The 15,749-nt window shown below is 47.2% G+C and overlaps 2 non-coding genes across 2 annotated transcripts; one reads left to right on the forward strand and one right to left on the reverse strand.

The window, feature by feature from the left end:
• The first annotated feature begins 4,852 nt into the window (after positions 1-4,852).
• On the forward strand, positions 4,853-5,016 carry LOC121822626 (U1 spliceosomal RNA). The gene has a single exon (XR_006063801.1). It is a non-coding gene; the product is annotated as a U1 spliceosomal RNA (small nuclear RNA).
• A 3,500-nt stretch (positions 5,017-8,516) lies between these two features.
• Positions 8,517-8,680, reverse strand: LOC143268612 (U1 spliceosomal RNA). Its single transcript, XR_013044655.1, has one exon. It is a non-coding gene; the product is annotated as a U1 spliceosomal RNA (small nuclear RNA).
• Positions 8,681-15,749: the final 7,069 nt, after the last annotated feature.

Genomic DNA, 15,749 nt, shown 5'->3' on the forward strand with positions numbered 1-15,749 from the left:
AGGATTGTTAAAGCTTGAAAGAACTTAGAGAGGTTTTGCTGTCTTAAGTTTGTTGTTTTCCCTTAGAGCTAATCACAGGTGGTCCCCATACTAATATCTTCAGGTGATTCTACTCTCCTCTTTCTGAGAGAGGTTAGAGGCTTTAGTTTTTAAGTTTCTTAAGAGAGAAAGATTAAGGCTTTTTAGAGAGATTTTCCCCCCAAATTTTCCAAGGAAAACTTTAGAGTTTAAGAGAAAGATTTTTTTCCCCCCAGGAGAAAGACCAACTTTTCCCAAAACTTCCCAACTTTAAACTTTGACTTCTTACACCCCCATTTTTGCCTCAGGGAGAAATCACTTTCTCCTGCCGCTTGGATTTGGCATTTCAGCTGTCCCAAGGTCAAAAGCTTCCATAGGAAACTTTTTCTTCCCCATAAAATCAAAGAAGAGCTTTTTTACTTCCCGTAAAACCCAAAGAAAGATTTTTTTCCCAGTTTGCTTTCAAAGCCCCCAAAGTTAGAAAATTGAAGAGTTTTTCTGTCTAGTTGCCTTACTTATTTTTTCCTACACAATCTTACACTTCGAAGTTTTTCCTAACTATATTACTACCCTATATCTTATACTTATCACAGATAGAAATTGAGAAAGGGATAGAAGATAGAAAATTGACAGAAGAGAATTTCGCTGCAGCATCGGACATCCTTCCAGTCCGCTTTCCTTTTCTCTCGAGGATAAAACCCCTGCCTCACCAATATATATATATATATATATATTCCATAACACTGGCATGCCTTTCCACTAGCAGGGCTGACTCAGCACTTTCACCAAAAACTCTGTATTAAAACTATTATTTTCCTTTATCTTTAGTCCCTATTACTTTGTCTTTAGTCCCTGTTCATTTGTCTTTAGTCCCCCTTTTTTTGTTTCCCTTTTTTTTTCTTTAGTCCCTTTTTTTCTTTAGTTCCTTTTTTTCTTTAGTCCCTGTTCACGGCGCCATTCTGTGGGATGTTTACCCACCACCCCCACAGCTTCCCAGAGTTTTCTTGAGTGCGATCAGCAGGAAATATTAGATAGAAGGATTTATAGCGGAGAATCTTGCGGAGATAAACAGATAGAAAATAAAGGATAGCCTCGAGAGGGCCTGGAACCTATTCCAACGGGCCCTGACTGTCTCTGGTCCAGGGTTTTTATAGAGACGCCAAGGGGTGGAGCAAAAGACCTCCTCCCCCAGCACAGCCAAGTGCAGACCATCTCAGACACCTGCACTCAGGCCCGTGGTCCTGATCATCCTCTATTCGGACCTGCTGGGTAAAGCCACGAGGAACCCCAGAACGGGCTCCCACACATCTGCAAGTGCATTCCTTTGAGTACCCTTTGAGTTACTTTCTGCAGGTAGTGGAGTTTGGTTGTTCAAAGAACAAATAGAGACCAAGTGGTGGTGGTGTACACTTTAAATCCCAGCACTCAGGAAGCAGAGGCAGGTGGATCTCTGTGAGTTTAAGGCCAGGCTAGTCTACACAGCGAGTTCCAGGATAGGCTCCAAGGTTACACAGAGAAAATCTGTCTTAAAGAACAAAAAACAAACAAACAAAACAACAACAACAACAAAAACAAAAAAAAAAACAAAAACAAAAAACCAGCAGCAGCAGCAACAACAAAAACCCAGTAGGACATTTCCTTATTATAATTTCCTTGGCTAATTGCCAAGTGATGGAAAAATCTTTTTTCAAACCTTTGCTATTGGCATGATGTTTTTAATGAAATTCTGAGGCCCCTAGCACATTTCCTATCATAGTTGATCAATTTCTTCATTACATTGTGTTAGAGGGCATGGAGACCCAAATGGGATTGGATGTGTGTTATATTTATATGGGATGATTCCTATTCCTGATTATTTCTTGTAACTGAATAAATAGCAAAGTTAATTCTGACACATCAGGAATAAATTCAGCAGTTTCAATGTGTAAAACAACTCTTTCTGGCCCGGCGGCGGCGGCACAAGCCTTTAATCCCAGCACCTGGGAGGCAGAGCCAGGCGGATCTCTGTGAGTTCCAGGCCAGCCTGGGCTACCAAGTGAGTTCCAGGAAAGGCGCAAGCTACACAGAGGAACCCTGTCTGGAAAAAAAACCAAAAAACCAAAAAACCAAAAAACAAAAAAACCCAAAAAAATCAACAACAACAACAAACAAAAACCAAAACAACTCTTTCTGTATACTGAGTGTCAGTAACCATGTTAAGAGATTCTGTAATCTGACCTTCGGACAGAATCATAAGGGCTTTTGTACAACTTTACTTAAATTTTCTGATTTGTAACATGCCTTTCCTTGTTTGTTTGCATCTGTATAAGATGTAGGGTCTCCAGAAATTGGTGTTCCCTGTACAATGTGAGGAAGAATCCAATTAGTTCTCTTTATAAATTTAACTCTCCTCCTTTTGGAATATTTCTTGTTAATCTCTCTAAAAAAATTACTGCAAGCTGTTTGATAATGTTCACATAATTTGTCAACTTTATCTTTAGTAGAAGGTACTACAATTTCTGCTGGATCTATTCCTGCTAATTGATGAAGTTTCAATTTTCCTTTTAGAATCAATTCAGAGACCTTTCCCACGTAAGTTTTTAATTTCTTATTCTGTTTATGTGGTAAAAAGATCCATTCTAAGATAATATCTTCCCTCTACATTAATATTCTGGTATAAGAATCCTTCCTTTCTTCCTTCTTTCCTTCCTGCCCTGCCTCCATCTCTCTTCTCTCTTCTTCCTTCTTCTTCTTCCTCCTCCTCCTCCTCCTCCTCCTCCTCCTTCTCTCTCTCTCCTCTCTCTCTCTCTCTCTCTCTCTCTCTCTCTCTCTCTCTCTCTCTCTCTCTCTCTCTCTCAAGGCAGGGTCTATCTTTGTAGTCCCGGATGTCCTGGAACTCACTGTGTAGATCAGGCTGCACTTGAATTTACAGAGACCATCCTGACTCTGCCTCTTTGGTGCTGGAATTAAAGCCGTGCGCCACCACTCACCCTCTCCCCCTGCCCGCCACCCCCCACCCCCACCCACTTCTACCCCGCCAGAATTGTCCTTTAACCAGAACAACTGAAGGACACCAGTCTCTCCTTGGGAGTGGAGACTGTGCATCAGGGCGCACTGGGTGTGGGGGAGAAGCAGAGACTTTGGGGAAGGAAAGCTTCACCGGTGTGCTGCAGGGATCTTTCTAGAACAAGCACCCAACACACACCAGTGAGAGTGGGAGAGAGGGGAGCGGACAGAGGAGAGGTCACCAGAACCCAGGACAGCTGCTAAGAGGCTTCGATGCCGGGTCCAGTTTGCAGTCTCTCTCATTTTACACTCTACCGACACGAGGTGGGGCAGGCGAGGAAGCAAGTTACCCCAAGCACACCCGCAGTCAGCGGTTGTTAAGGGCAACGACCTTAACAGCTTTTCTTAACAGTTTCAACGACTTCTCCAGCTCGCTCTGTTTCAGGTAGCAAGTGAAGTCATGCTTGGCAAATGGGCAGTCCAAGCAGAACTTTAAGTCACTAAATCAATCAGTATCTAATTACGGGTCTTTTCCACTTTATTCTCCTGTAAGTGGATGTGTTCTCCAGAGTCCCAAGGCCAAACATTGGGTCTCCTGACAGGAAGGCGTTCCGTTCTGTTTTGGTTTGTTTTGTTTTTTCGAGACAAGGTTTCTCCGTGTAACAGCCCTGGCTGTCCTGGAACTCAGTCTGTAGCCCAGGCTGGCCTCGAACTCACAGAGATCCGCCTGCCTCTGCCTCCTGAGTGCTGGGATTGAAGGCGTGCACCACCACCGCCCCGCAGGAAGGTGTTCTCATCCTTATGCCGAGCTGGGAGGTTCGCAGCTCCTCTAAGGTTGTTTCGGGTCTGTAAGCCCTCGGTCTCAAACTCAGGAAGAAGACAAGTAACGGAATGTCTTTCTTTTTCCTTAGTAGACAGGATCTGATTGTGTGGTCCTGGCTGGCCTAGACCTCGAGACACAGACAAGTTAGGGCCTCTCTGCCTCCCTCTGCCTCACCTCCTGTCCCCTGCCTCTGCCTCTGGAAAGCGGAGGTTAAAAGCGTGCAACCCCCACACCCAGCAGCAACTGAATTAAAACAAAAGACAACAACTTATTGTTTGGGGGCTCTTTTTTTCCCGTGTGTTTTGTTTTTACCGCGCACGTACGAGTGCGGAGGAGAGAGAAAAACTTTCTGGAACAGTCTCCTGCGGACGCTGGGGCTAGAACAGAGGTCTTCAGGCTTGCAGAGCGAGCAGGTACACGGACTAAGCCCTCTGCCCCGCCGAGTGAATTATTATTTTTCCCTTTGAGACACGAGCCCCTGTAGCCCAGGCTGGCCCCACAGCCTGTCTCTACCTAGCCGGGGATGGCTTTGAACCCTGGGTCCTAGCGCTGGAACTCCAGGCTCGCGTCCACACTTCATCCATACCCCGGCCTTTCACGTTTCTGGAAGTTGAAGCGCGATCCCGACACGGCCCCCGCGGACGGTGTCTAAAGGGTGGTCAGTGGTCAGTCCGGAGGTCTGGCCGTCCGCGGCGCCCGCTCCAGGCTCAGCGCCAGGGCCCGGCGGGGAGCGTCCGAGCGTTGGGCGCACACGGGGCGGGGGCTCGGAGCAGGGCCTCTGACGTCAGGGCGGGGGCGGGGCGTATGCAGACGAGGCGGCGCGCAGTGGCTGCCGGTCCCGGGGGTTCGGAGGGCGGCGTCCCGCGCGGTGACGATCCCGTGTGGGTGAGTGTGACGTCCGCGGGGAAGAGAAGACCGCGACGGGTGTGGAGGGCGTGGGCGTCGATTTGGTGTGGCGATCGTGGTGACCGTGCGTTAAAGGGGCGCGCGTGTGTAGGGAGAGCGTGCGTGCGTGTCGAGCAACTCATACTTACCTGGCAGGGGAGATACCATGATCACGAAGGTGGTTTTCCCAGGGCGAGGCTTATCCATTGCACTCCGGATGTGCTGACCCCTGCGATTTCCCCAAATGCGGGAAACTCGACTGCATAATTTGTGGTAGTGGGGGACTGCGTTCGCGCTCTCCCCTGGTGTTGTGGTTTCTAAAAAAAGAGTTTTCTTCTTTTCGCAGTGATCTTGTAGTGTAATTGTTATTCAAACTTCTCTGTGGTTCGCATCAGCGACGGTGACCCTTTTTTATTACTATTTTCTTTTGTCCAGTGTACTCTTTACTTTCATGTACTGACCTTGCAGTTGAGCTGGTTTTTCCAGGCTTCACAGAACCCGTTAAAGCTGAGTTCAGTACTAGAAGCTCACGTGGTGACAAGAGCAAGTCCTGCTTGCTGTCCTCTGGCACATGGACCCCGCAACCCCAATTCATAAATGTTCTTTATTCACTAGGTCCAACAGGAGCGCCCCTCACCCGCTCGCTGCCTAGAATTTTTCTGAGTGTTGGGATCCAGATTCTGATTCATACTGGTGTGTGTGTGTGTGTGTGTGTGTGTGTTTTGCCTGCATGTATTCCTGTTGCAGAAGGCATCGGATCCCCTGAGACTCGAGTTATAGAGTGTTGTTAGCAGCCATGTGGGTGCCAGGAATTGAACCCAGGTCCTCTGGAAGAGCAGCAAGTGCTGTTAACCACAGCTTCTGTGAGGTGATGTGCACAACAGCTGCATCGTGTCCACCGGACAGCTTTTCACAGCTCTCCTCCACACTGTCAGTCCTTACGTTCTTCTGGCCCTCTTCTGAGTTCCCTGAACCTTGCTTGGGTGGAGGAGGTTGGTGTAGACCATTCATCTGCAGTTGAGCGCTCACAGTTACTTATTCTCAGCATTTTGACCGGTTGTGGATCCCTGCAGTAACCATTACACCAACGAGCTGCAGAGAAACGTTTTGGGGTATAAAATATATTTAGAAGGCAGTTTGACAGCATGATTTAGCACAACAATATTTTGTGAGGGAAGACATTGTTTTTCAGTGGTAAACCAGACAACCTTAATGAAATTCACTGGGAAACATTATATGATGCCTGTGGCACATGCCTTTAAAAGATGCCAGCACTCAGGAGGCAGAAGCAGGCAGATCTCTGAGTTTGAGGCCAGCCTGGCCTACAGAGTGAATTCCAGGACAGCCAGGGCCACACAGAGAAACCTTGTCTCAAAAAATAGCAAAACAAAACAAAACAAAAAAACTTCATTGCAGCCTACAGCTCCACATCACAATCCATCATCATGGAGGCCAAGGAAGGATGCTGCTTACTGGCTTGCTCGCTCCTCATGGCTTGGCCTATAGCACTCAGGACCACCAGCCCCGGGGTGGCACCCCCCACAATGGGCTTGGCATTCCCACACTCACCAGTGACTAAGGAAATGTCCTTCGTACTTTCCTATCGCTGATCTTACAGAGGCAGTTTCTCAACTGAGATTCCCTCCCCTCAGATGACACTAACTTGTGACAAGTTGATAGAAAGCTAGCCAGTTTAACCCAAGTCGCACTCAGGTGGTGCAGGATCACTCTGAGTTCAATACTGGCCTGGTGTCCTGGTTAGATTTATGTCTGTAAATATATCTAGCTGTAAGGCCTTCTGTCTCTCTGTCTCTCTGTTTTGTTTTTTGAGATAGTGTTTCTCTGTGTAACAGCACTGGCTGTTCGGGAACTCGAGTTATAGTCCGGGAGTTATAGCCTGTGTCTAGAGACCCCCAGGAAGACCACCACAGAGCCAATATCATTTGCAAAACACATAGGGGTTTATTGATAACAAGCAAGCTCAGGCTTGGTCAGCATCCAACACACTGGCTGGCCAGGTGAAGGAGGACAGCCCTGAGCCCTCAGGGTGAGGGATTTTTAAAGGGGGAAAACCACAAACAGGGTGGTACAAGCCTTGGCATCATATGATTGGGTGAGGGTGTGTAACCTTTGAATTTACTGGTTGGGGGTTGCAGTTATCATTTGGGGGGCAGGCCTGAACAAGTCCCAGGCTTTGTCCTTGAGCTGCCGTGGGGACTGGCTGGCCTTGCACATTCACATTGACCCATGCACGTAGCTCTAAGTTGGTGAGGGGTCCCAGACAGTAAACAACTGGCTGAATCTTGAGCAGTCCGAGTACGTGCAGAAAGGGAGCTACCGCAAGGACTATGTCATGGCCCTCCCAGAAACTGCCTGCTCAAGTCTCAGGAAACTGAAATTGAGGCCTGATGTCCAAAAGAACACTGACAGCCTGTTATGGCGTCTGCTTGCTCCTTTCACAGGCTGGCCTGGAACTCAGAGATCCACTTGTCTCTGCCTCTCCAGTGCTGGGATTAAAGTCGTGCAACACCACCCGGCCCTAAGGCATTTTATTAATTAGTGATCCCTGGGCTGTTGGTTTCAGGGTCTGTAAGAAAGCAGGCTGACCGAGCCATGGGAAACAAGCCAGTACACAGCCTCTGCATCAGCTCCTGCCTCCAGCCTCCAGCCAGCCTCCTGCCCTGCTTGAGTTCCTGTCCTAAGTTCCTTCGATGTGGAAGCATAAGCCAAATAAACAAACCCCTTCCTCCCCAAGTTGCTTGGATCACGGTGTTTTGTCCCTGCGACAGAAACCCTGACTAAGACACCTGGTCTACATATCTAGTTCCCAGCCAGCCAACAAATACACAGTTTAAAAACAAAACAAATTAGATATGAAAGTAGAGGAGGGGGACTGGAGAAATGACTCAGCTGTTGGGAGCACCGGCTGCTCTTTACAGAGGACCCGGGTCTGGTTCCCAACACCAGCCACACGGTGGCTGATACTCGTCTATATCTCCGTTTCCTGGGGATCCAACCCCTACCCTACTGAACGACCGGGGTGCACAGATGTACCAATGTTTGTTTCCCTTTCCATACTGGCAACGATGGTTTCCATAGCGTCCTAGTTAAGGCTTGCTGTGATTAAACAGCGTGACCTTTAAAAGCAAGCAGAGGAGGGAAAAGGTATACATGGTTTTACCCTTCCGCATCGTAGTTCGGCATTGAAGGAAGTCAGGGCTGGAACTCAAACAGGGCAGGCAAATCCTGGAGGCAGGAGCTGCTGCAGAGGCCACAGAGGGGCGTGCTTACCCTGTCGCCTTGGTCATCACTGCTCAGAGACTCATTTCTTAGAGAACTCAGGACCACTAGCCTAAGGTTGGTACCAACAACAAGGCCGGGCCCGCCCGCCCTCCTCATTCACGAAGAAAACGCGGGCAGGCAGACCGGCGGTGGCCGGCGGCGCAGGGCCTTTAGTCCCAGAATGGGAGGAAGGGGTAGGTGGATCTCTGAGTCCAGCCTGGTCTACAGAGGGAAGATCGATCCCCCAGAGCCGAACCTTGTAAGGCAGTGTGGTGGTTCCCCGCTCTGACATAAATTCCAGTTTCTGTCAAGCACACATATTCCCAACTTGTTTTCAGTGCCAGTGTCTACTCCAGTGTGTATATCCGAGGATTGAGAAAAGTAAGGATGGACAAAAATGAGTCTCAGAAGCAGATTCACAAGACACATAGAGCTTAGACTTGTATATACATCTTGAGGTGGCTAGGAAAAGTGTCTCAAATGACGGAAGGCTTAAAGAAGTCTAATGTTCAACGGAAATCACCAGGGGAGAGCGCGAACGCAGTCCCCCACTACCACAAATTATGCAGTCGAGTTTCCCGCATTTGGGGAAATCGCAGGGGTCAGCACATCCGGAGTGCAATGGATAAGCCTCGCCCTGGGAAAACCACCTTCGTGATCATGGTATCTCCCCTGCCAGGTAAGTATGAGTTGCTCGACACGCACGCACGCTCTCCCTACACACGCGCGCCCCTTTAACGCACGGTCACCACGATCGACACACCCAATCGACGCCCACGCCCTCCACACCCGTCGCGGTCTTCTTGCCCCCGCGGACATCACACTCACCCACTCGGGATCGTCACCGCGCGGGACGCCGCCCTCCGAGCCCGCGGACCGGCAGCCACTGCGCGCCGCTTAGTTTGCATAGCCACGCCCCACGTGTTTTTTTTTTTTTTTTTTTTTTTTTTTTTTTTTTTTTTTGCCATGCAACCGCGATGTCCCCAGGGACTCCCCGAGCGCACTACGTAGCCTAGGAGGACCCCAAACTGATCCTGCCTGGGTGCCATCGTCCACCGCTGGGGTCACGCACTCGGGGATTGTGCGGGCCAGGCTTTCTCCGAGCACCCAGGACCACAAGCCCTGGGGTGGCACCGCCCACCGTGGGCTCGGTCTTCCCTCATTCACCACGGGTGAAGGAAATGCCCGTCGGGCTCTCCAGCCTTCAGCCCGATCCCGCGTCAAGTTGACAATCAACTGGCCAGCGCAACCCTGTAATCCATCCCAACGCTGCGGCGGTGCAGGAGCGCCGTGAGTTCGAGGCTAGACACCTGTGGTCTACACATCTAGTTCCAGGTAGCCAGGGCTACCCGCTGAGATCTCGTCTCAAAACCAACCAGCAGGCAAACAAAAAACAAACAAGACATGGAAGTGGAGTTGTGGGGCTGGAGAAACGACTCAGCGGTTTAGAACGCGGGCTGCTCTGTCGGAAGACCGAGGTTCGATCCCCGCACCCACGGGGCAGCTCACAGCCACCTGCCAGCTCCAGGCCCGGGGGACCCGACAGCCTCTTCTGACATGCACAGGTCCTGGCACACAGGTGGTGTGTCACTCGTGAATACTCACAAAATAAGTGTTAAAAATGGTCAGTGGAGGAGGCTGGTTGGGAAGACGAAGGGGATCTGCAGGACTGTGAGGGGACAAGAGAGAGACCAGGGTCGTGGACGTGGTTGACGTACATTGTGTGCGTGCGTGAAGACGTCGCTAATGAATGGAATTATTACGAATAGCTGCTGTATGTGGAGGGTTACAGATAGGCAAAGGATAACCCCAGCCGGCACTCAGGAGGCCGAGGCAGGCGGATCTCTGCGAGTTGGAGGCCGGGCTGGTCTACAGAGTGAGTTCTGGGACAGCCAGAGCTACCAAACAGGAACGAAGCACTAAGACTCGAGGGCTGGGCTGTTTGGTGGGAGCTCTGTGAGTTCTAGGCCAGCCACAGCTACCCGGAGAGACCCTGTCTCAAAACAACACACAAAACTGCGACCTGGGCCGGGCGGTGGTGGCGCACGCCTGTAATCCCAGCACTCGGGAGGCAGAGCCAGGTGGATCTCTGTGAGTTCGAGGCCAGCCTGGGCTACCAAGTGAGCTCCAGGAAAGGCGCAAAGCTACGCAGAGAAACCCTGTCTCGAAAAAACCAAAAAAAAAAAAAAAAAAACTGCGACCTGGGCAGGGACATGTATATATAGCTTGGTGAGAGAGGGCATGCCTAGCGTGTGAGATCAATCCTCAGCACTAACCGGTTAAATACACAAAAACGCTAAATCCAAAAACCTGCAATCAGGCTTTTGGCCTGCAGCATATTTCCCCGACCCCGGGTGCTGCGACCCATCGGGTTGTGCCTCTAAACCGAGGCACGGGGAGCCACACTTGTTGGGTCACCCGAGTTTCTCAAGACACCGCACTTTGGCTTCAACCTTGAAGTTGTGGCTTTTCACAAAAGACTTGAAACTTCAACATCCCAGAAGAGTTGACATTAGTGCTGAACTCAACTTTTGAAAGTACCCCGAGGCTGGAGAGACGGCTCAGAGGTTAAGAGCACTGGCTGCTCTTCCAGAGGTCCTGAGTTCAATTCCCAGCTCCCACAGGGTGGCTCACAACCATCTGCAATGAGATCTGGTGCCCTCTTCTGACATTCAGGCAGATGCTGTATACATAATAAATAAAGAAGAAACGGGAAAAGAAAACAATTGAGTCCCAGGTGCCTCGTTGGCTCAAATTCTTTTAATCTTAATGTTGGGAGATGTGTTTACAGGTTTCAGAGTGCGTCGTAGCTGAAACAAAGACTTAGAATGACCTCAGATTAAGATATTTTGATAATAGCTTTGAGGTTAGGGATCAAATACAAAGCAGTATAGTAAGTTTTGATTTTTCCCAATCACTGGGCAAGCTTTAGTGAAACACTATCAGCACTTTCTGTTTTAGAACATAGCTGTCTTCAGTTTCATACACACATATAATGTATGGTGACTACATTCTACCTTATTTTTTTATGAACATAAATTTGTAATTGTAACCATTTTTAAGTTCACAATTCAGTGGCATGAATTACATTCAAGATATTAATTACACTCATGATATTTTATATTTGTTGTATTCATTAATTACATTCACAGTATTCATTCAATAACTTTATTTATGATATTCATTCATTAATTATATTGATTTATTACATTTATGATATTATGTCCTGATACTACTGTCCATTTTGGGGACTTTTCCATTACACAAAACAGAGATTCTGTACTTAGGAAATCATTGCTCTATATTCCCCTCTTCTCCACCTTGAGATGACATCTGATCTTTCTATCTCTATGAATTTGCATATTCTATGTATTTCATGTAATATAATTCTATAGTATTGGTACCTTTTTTAAAATGTAAAAACATTTTATGTACAACTGCAGGAGAAATAATACACAGATAACTTGAACATAAAAACTGGTTACATTTCAAAAATCCAGGGTTATTTGAAACTGGAAAATATTTTCTCTGTAGAAAATAGTAAAAATGATAACATGTCCCAATAATCCCTTTAAAGCCAAATAATAGCTGAATTATACATATAAATATTGATTAGATTCTGGGATAGAGAAGAAACCTATCTTCATCTGTTTAGAGAGCTATGTTTTACTTAAGTTGTGTAAGTGAGATTCCTATTGAAAGGGAAAAATCAGTAGCCATCTTGAGAGATGCTTCCCCATCCTCCTCCAAAGGTATTTGCTGACCAGCATTTTTTGAATTGACCAAAAGTTGAACCTATGGGAAAGATAAGGCTGGGACAATAAATCTGTGTATCCTAGACTTGGCAAAACAAGATATAAAGAGTAATGGGAAGCCGGGTGGTGGTGGCGCACGCCTTTAATCCCAGCACTCGGGAGGCAGAGCCAGGCAGATCTCTGTGAGTTCGAGGCCAGCCTGGAGCCTGGTCTCCAAAGTGAGTTCCAGGAAAGGCTCAAAGCTACACAAAGAAACCCTGTCTCGAAAAACCAAAAAAAAAAAAAAAAAAAAAAAAAAAAGAGTAATGGGCTCAACTGAGCAGAAGTTGACCTTCTGGAGTGTAGAACTACAACAATAAATCTGAATGTGTCAACAAAAGCAGGGCATAGGAAATAAAAATTTATGTCTCTGTAGACACCCTGAATCCTGTTAGCAACTAGTAACCTTATGCTTACCTCATCCCTAGCCCCCAAGATATGTAACATTCTGCCAAGACAAGGTAGGAGAGTCCTTCAAAATTCCTGCTTCACAGGAGTTTGTCAGATATTCTAGGCCTGTAGGCCCAAGATGGATGGCCCAGCGCTGGAGAGGAACCTTGGTGACTGTCCAGGCAGCCAGCTGCTTCTGTCATTTCTGTAGTTTTGGAAGTTTTTTGCTCTGCACTTCCTGTTTACTCAGGTAATAGTATATCCTTCTCGGGTCTCTGATGGAGTTGAAGATGAGATACTTATAGTTATAGCTTTCCTTGTTATGGAGTACAGAAAAAACCACCTCACAAAAGAGGTATAAAGTGTATAAGGTTGAGAGACATGAATGCTTACTAAGTCATCTGTATTAAACTCTGTTACAATGTAAAGAGATTCCAGCCTTGTAAATAATGAATGAAGACCTGTGCTGCACTTAAAGTATTTGCTGCTTGATTATTTTATTTTTACATCAGAGCTTTATAACGAACTTTTGTACAGAATTGTGAGTTGTGACCATGGAACAAGAGAGCTTTTGCTAGGGCCTATTATTTTTAACCACCATTAATTAGTTGGGGTGGAGTTTACTGTACTGTGGAATTTTCACATTTGAATTTTTTTAGTTGCCTGGCAAATGCTGGTATCAGTTCAAACATATCAGCAGAGTGATTTGCTGAACTCATTACAGCCCTGTCATGTTACTTTTTGATTACAATAAAAGTTTTCAGTCAACTTAAAAAAAAGAAAGAAAGAAAGTAAATTAGGTACAAAACTTTTGACTCACCAAGATAGGATACATAATGAGATATTTTCTCTGAATTTGCTAAATACAGATAGACTGGACATTGTAAATGTCATTCTTACCTGATAATTGTTCTTATTGTATATAGTTTTACTATGTTAGAGTTAAAAACTGTTCCTTTTTATTTAGACAGAAAGGAGGAAATGTTGTGAGATATCCCTGTGAAGATATATTACTATGATTGTTTTAATAAAGAGCTGAATGGCCAATAGCTAGGCAGGAGGTGTAGGCAGGACTTCCGGACAGAGAGAGAAAGGAAGTAGGAGTTGACAGACACCAATGGGACATGAAGGGAGTCAGATATACTGAATTAAAAAAAGTCACAAGGCAGAATGTAGATTACTATAAATGGGTCAATTTTAGTCATAAGAACTAGTGGGACAAGCCTAAGCTAAGACCAAGCTTTCATAATTAATAGGAAGCCTCCATGTCATTATTTGTGAGCTGGCAGGCCATAACAAAGTATGCTACACTCTTCCAGAGACACCAGGTTCAATTCCCAGCACCCACTCCCACCTGGCACCCACATGGTGGCTCACAATCATCTATAACTCCAGTACCCGATGTCCCTACACATCTCCTCCTGGCCTCTGCAGGCACTTTGAGAAGGTGGTGCACAGACATCCATGCAGGCAAAACATCCACACACGTGGAATGGTACAATTTCTTTTTTCCAAGCAGGGGTTTCTCTGTAACAACAACTCTGGCTGTCCTGGAACTTGCTCTGTAGACCAGATTGGCCTCAAACTCACAGAAATCCACCTGCCTCTGCCTCCCGAGTATTGAGATTAAAGCCGTGTGCCACCACTGTCTGGCCCACAATACAATATTTATAACAATATTTTTCTGAGACAGGGATTCTCTGTGTATTTTTGGTGCCTGTCCTGGATCTAGCTCTGTAGACCAGGCTAGCTTCGAACTCACAGAGATCCACTTGGTTCTGCCTCCCGAGTGCTGGGTTTAAAGGCATGTGCCACCACCACAATATTTTTAAGAAGAGATTTATTTATAATCTGGGCTATGGTGGTACAAGCCTTTTATCCCAGCACTTGGGAGGCAGAGAGGGGTGGATCTCAGAGAGTTCGAGGCCAGCCGGCTGTACAGAGCAAGTTCAAGGCCAGCTGGGTCTACAAAGTTCCAGGACAGCCAGGGCAACACAGAGAGACCTTGTCTGGAAAAAAACAAAAAGTGAGAGGGGTAGGGGGAGAGTGACTTTAATTTTATGTGTATAGGTGTTTTGCCTGTGTGTATGTCTGTGTGTATAGTGTGTATAGTGCTCAGTGGAGGACAGAAGAGGGCATCAGATCTCCCAGATCTCCTAGAACTGGAGTTACACACAGTTGTGAATTGTCATGTGGGTGCTGGGAGTTAACCCCTGGTGGGTGTTCTGGAAGAGCAGCCAGTGCTCTTAACTGTTGGGCCATCTCTCCAGCCCCCCCAACCCTGCCCTCGTATGGTGTGTGTGTGTGTGTGTGTGTGTGTGTGTGTGTGTGTGTGTGTGTGTGTGTGATTTCACTTTCTGTGCCCATGACAATGATTTTCATACATATTCCCAGTACGTTTTCACTCCCAGGATACAGGCACCAATACTGGTCCCCCAAATGCAATGCTCCAACACAACTGTACTGTATCTCCTGCTCGGTGAGGACACCAAATAGTGACTTGTACCTAGAAGAGGGCCTTCACAGATACCACCACGCTGTCCCTCTGATAGACTTCCAGACCCTAGAACTGTTTTGATTCTGCAAAAACGGGACACTAGAAGCTTGAACCAAAGAGATCTCTGACCTAGAGGCCTGAGCTCCTCAAGAACAAATGTGCCGCCCCGGCAAAGGACTAGAGTGTGTGTGTGGACCGGTTTAATGGTGCTGAGCCAGTCCCCAGGGTGGCCATGCTCCACGCATCTTTGAAGGAATGACAGCCATGGGACCTAACCTGAAAAGGAGAGTGCTTACTCCCTTTTCCTGGAATCGTTTCTACCAGCTTTGGGGAGGGAATTTGAGACAGGGTGTCTCGTCACTCCGTCACACAGGCTGGCCTAGAACTGCACTAATTCATAGCTACCACACCTGGCTGAGAAGTTTTGAAGCCTTATGCAATATTAGATGAAGGTACATGAACTTCACAGACGTGTTCTACCGCCGGAACCATCCATCTGCTCACCCTGGTTTAGGTATTTATGTGTTTGTGTATGCCACGTATGTGCAGAGGCCGGCCAGATGAGAGGTCTTCCTGTGCAAGAATTAATTGCAAGGCTGGGTGGAAGTCATCCGACTTGAGGGATGGACCTGGAACCTCAGCGAGAGTGGAAGATGCTGGATTTTAAGTTTATTATTAGAAAGGCCTTGGGCAGGCAGAGGCACCCCGAATCTCAGCAGCTGAGGATGAAACAGTTGGTGTTCTGAGTTAACTCGGGAAGATCGTAAGAAGAGGATTACTCTAGGATGTAGTCAGGGTCTGAGGCAGCAGGGCGGTCCAGCCTCGATGGACTGAACCCCGAACAGCCACGCAGAAGCATCGTTATCGATAGTTACACAGAGGTTGTGATTTAGAGTAAAACAAGTTCCTCTTACCAAAGCCCTGGTCTGATCTTCATGTTTCGTGAAGGAAAACGTCACAGCCACTCCTGAAACTTTAGTTCTCATGTGCACTGTTAGCAGTACTCAATAGCCCAGAGACCTTACTGTGACGAAACTCACGCCAAGGCTGTAAAGCTCCTTCTGAAAAACAACTC

Source organism: Peromyscus maniculatus, chromosome 14 (genome assembly GCF_049852395.1).
Source record: "Peromyscus maniculatus bairdii isolate BWxNUB_F1_BW_parent chromosome 14, HU_Pman_BW_mat_3.1, whole genome shotgun sequence".
NCBI lineage: Eukaryota > Metazoa > Chordata > Mammalia > Rodentia > Cricetidae > Peromyscus > Peromyscus maniculatus.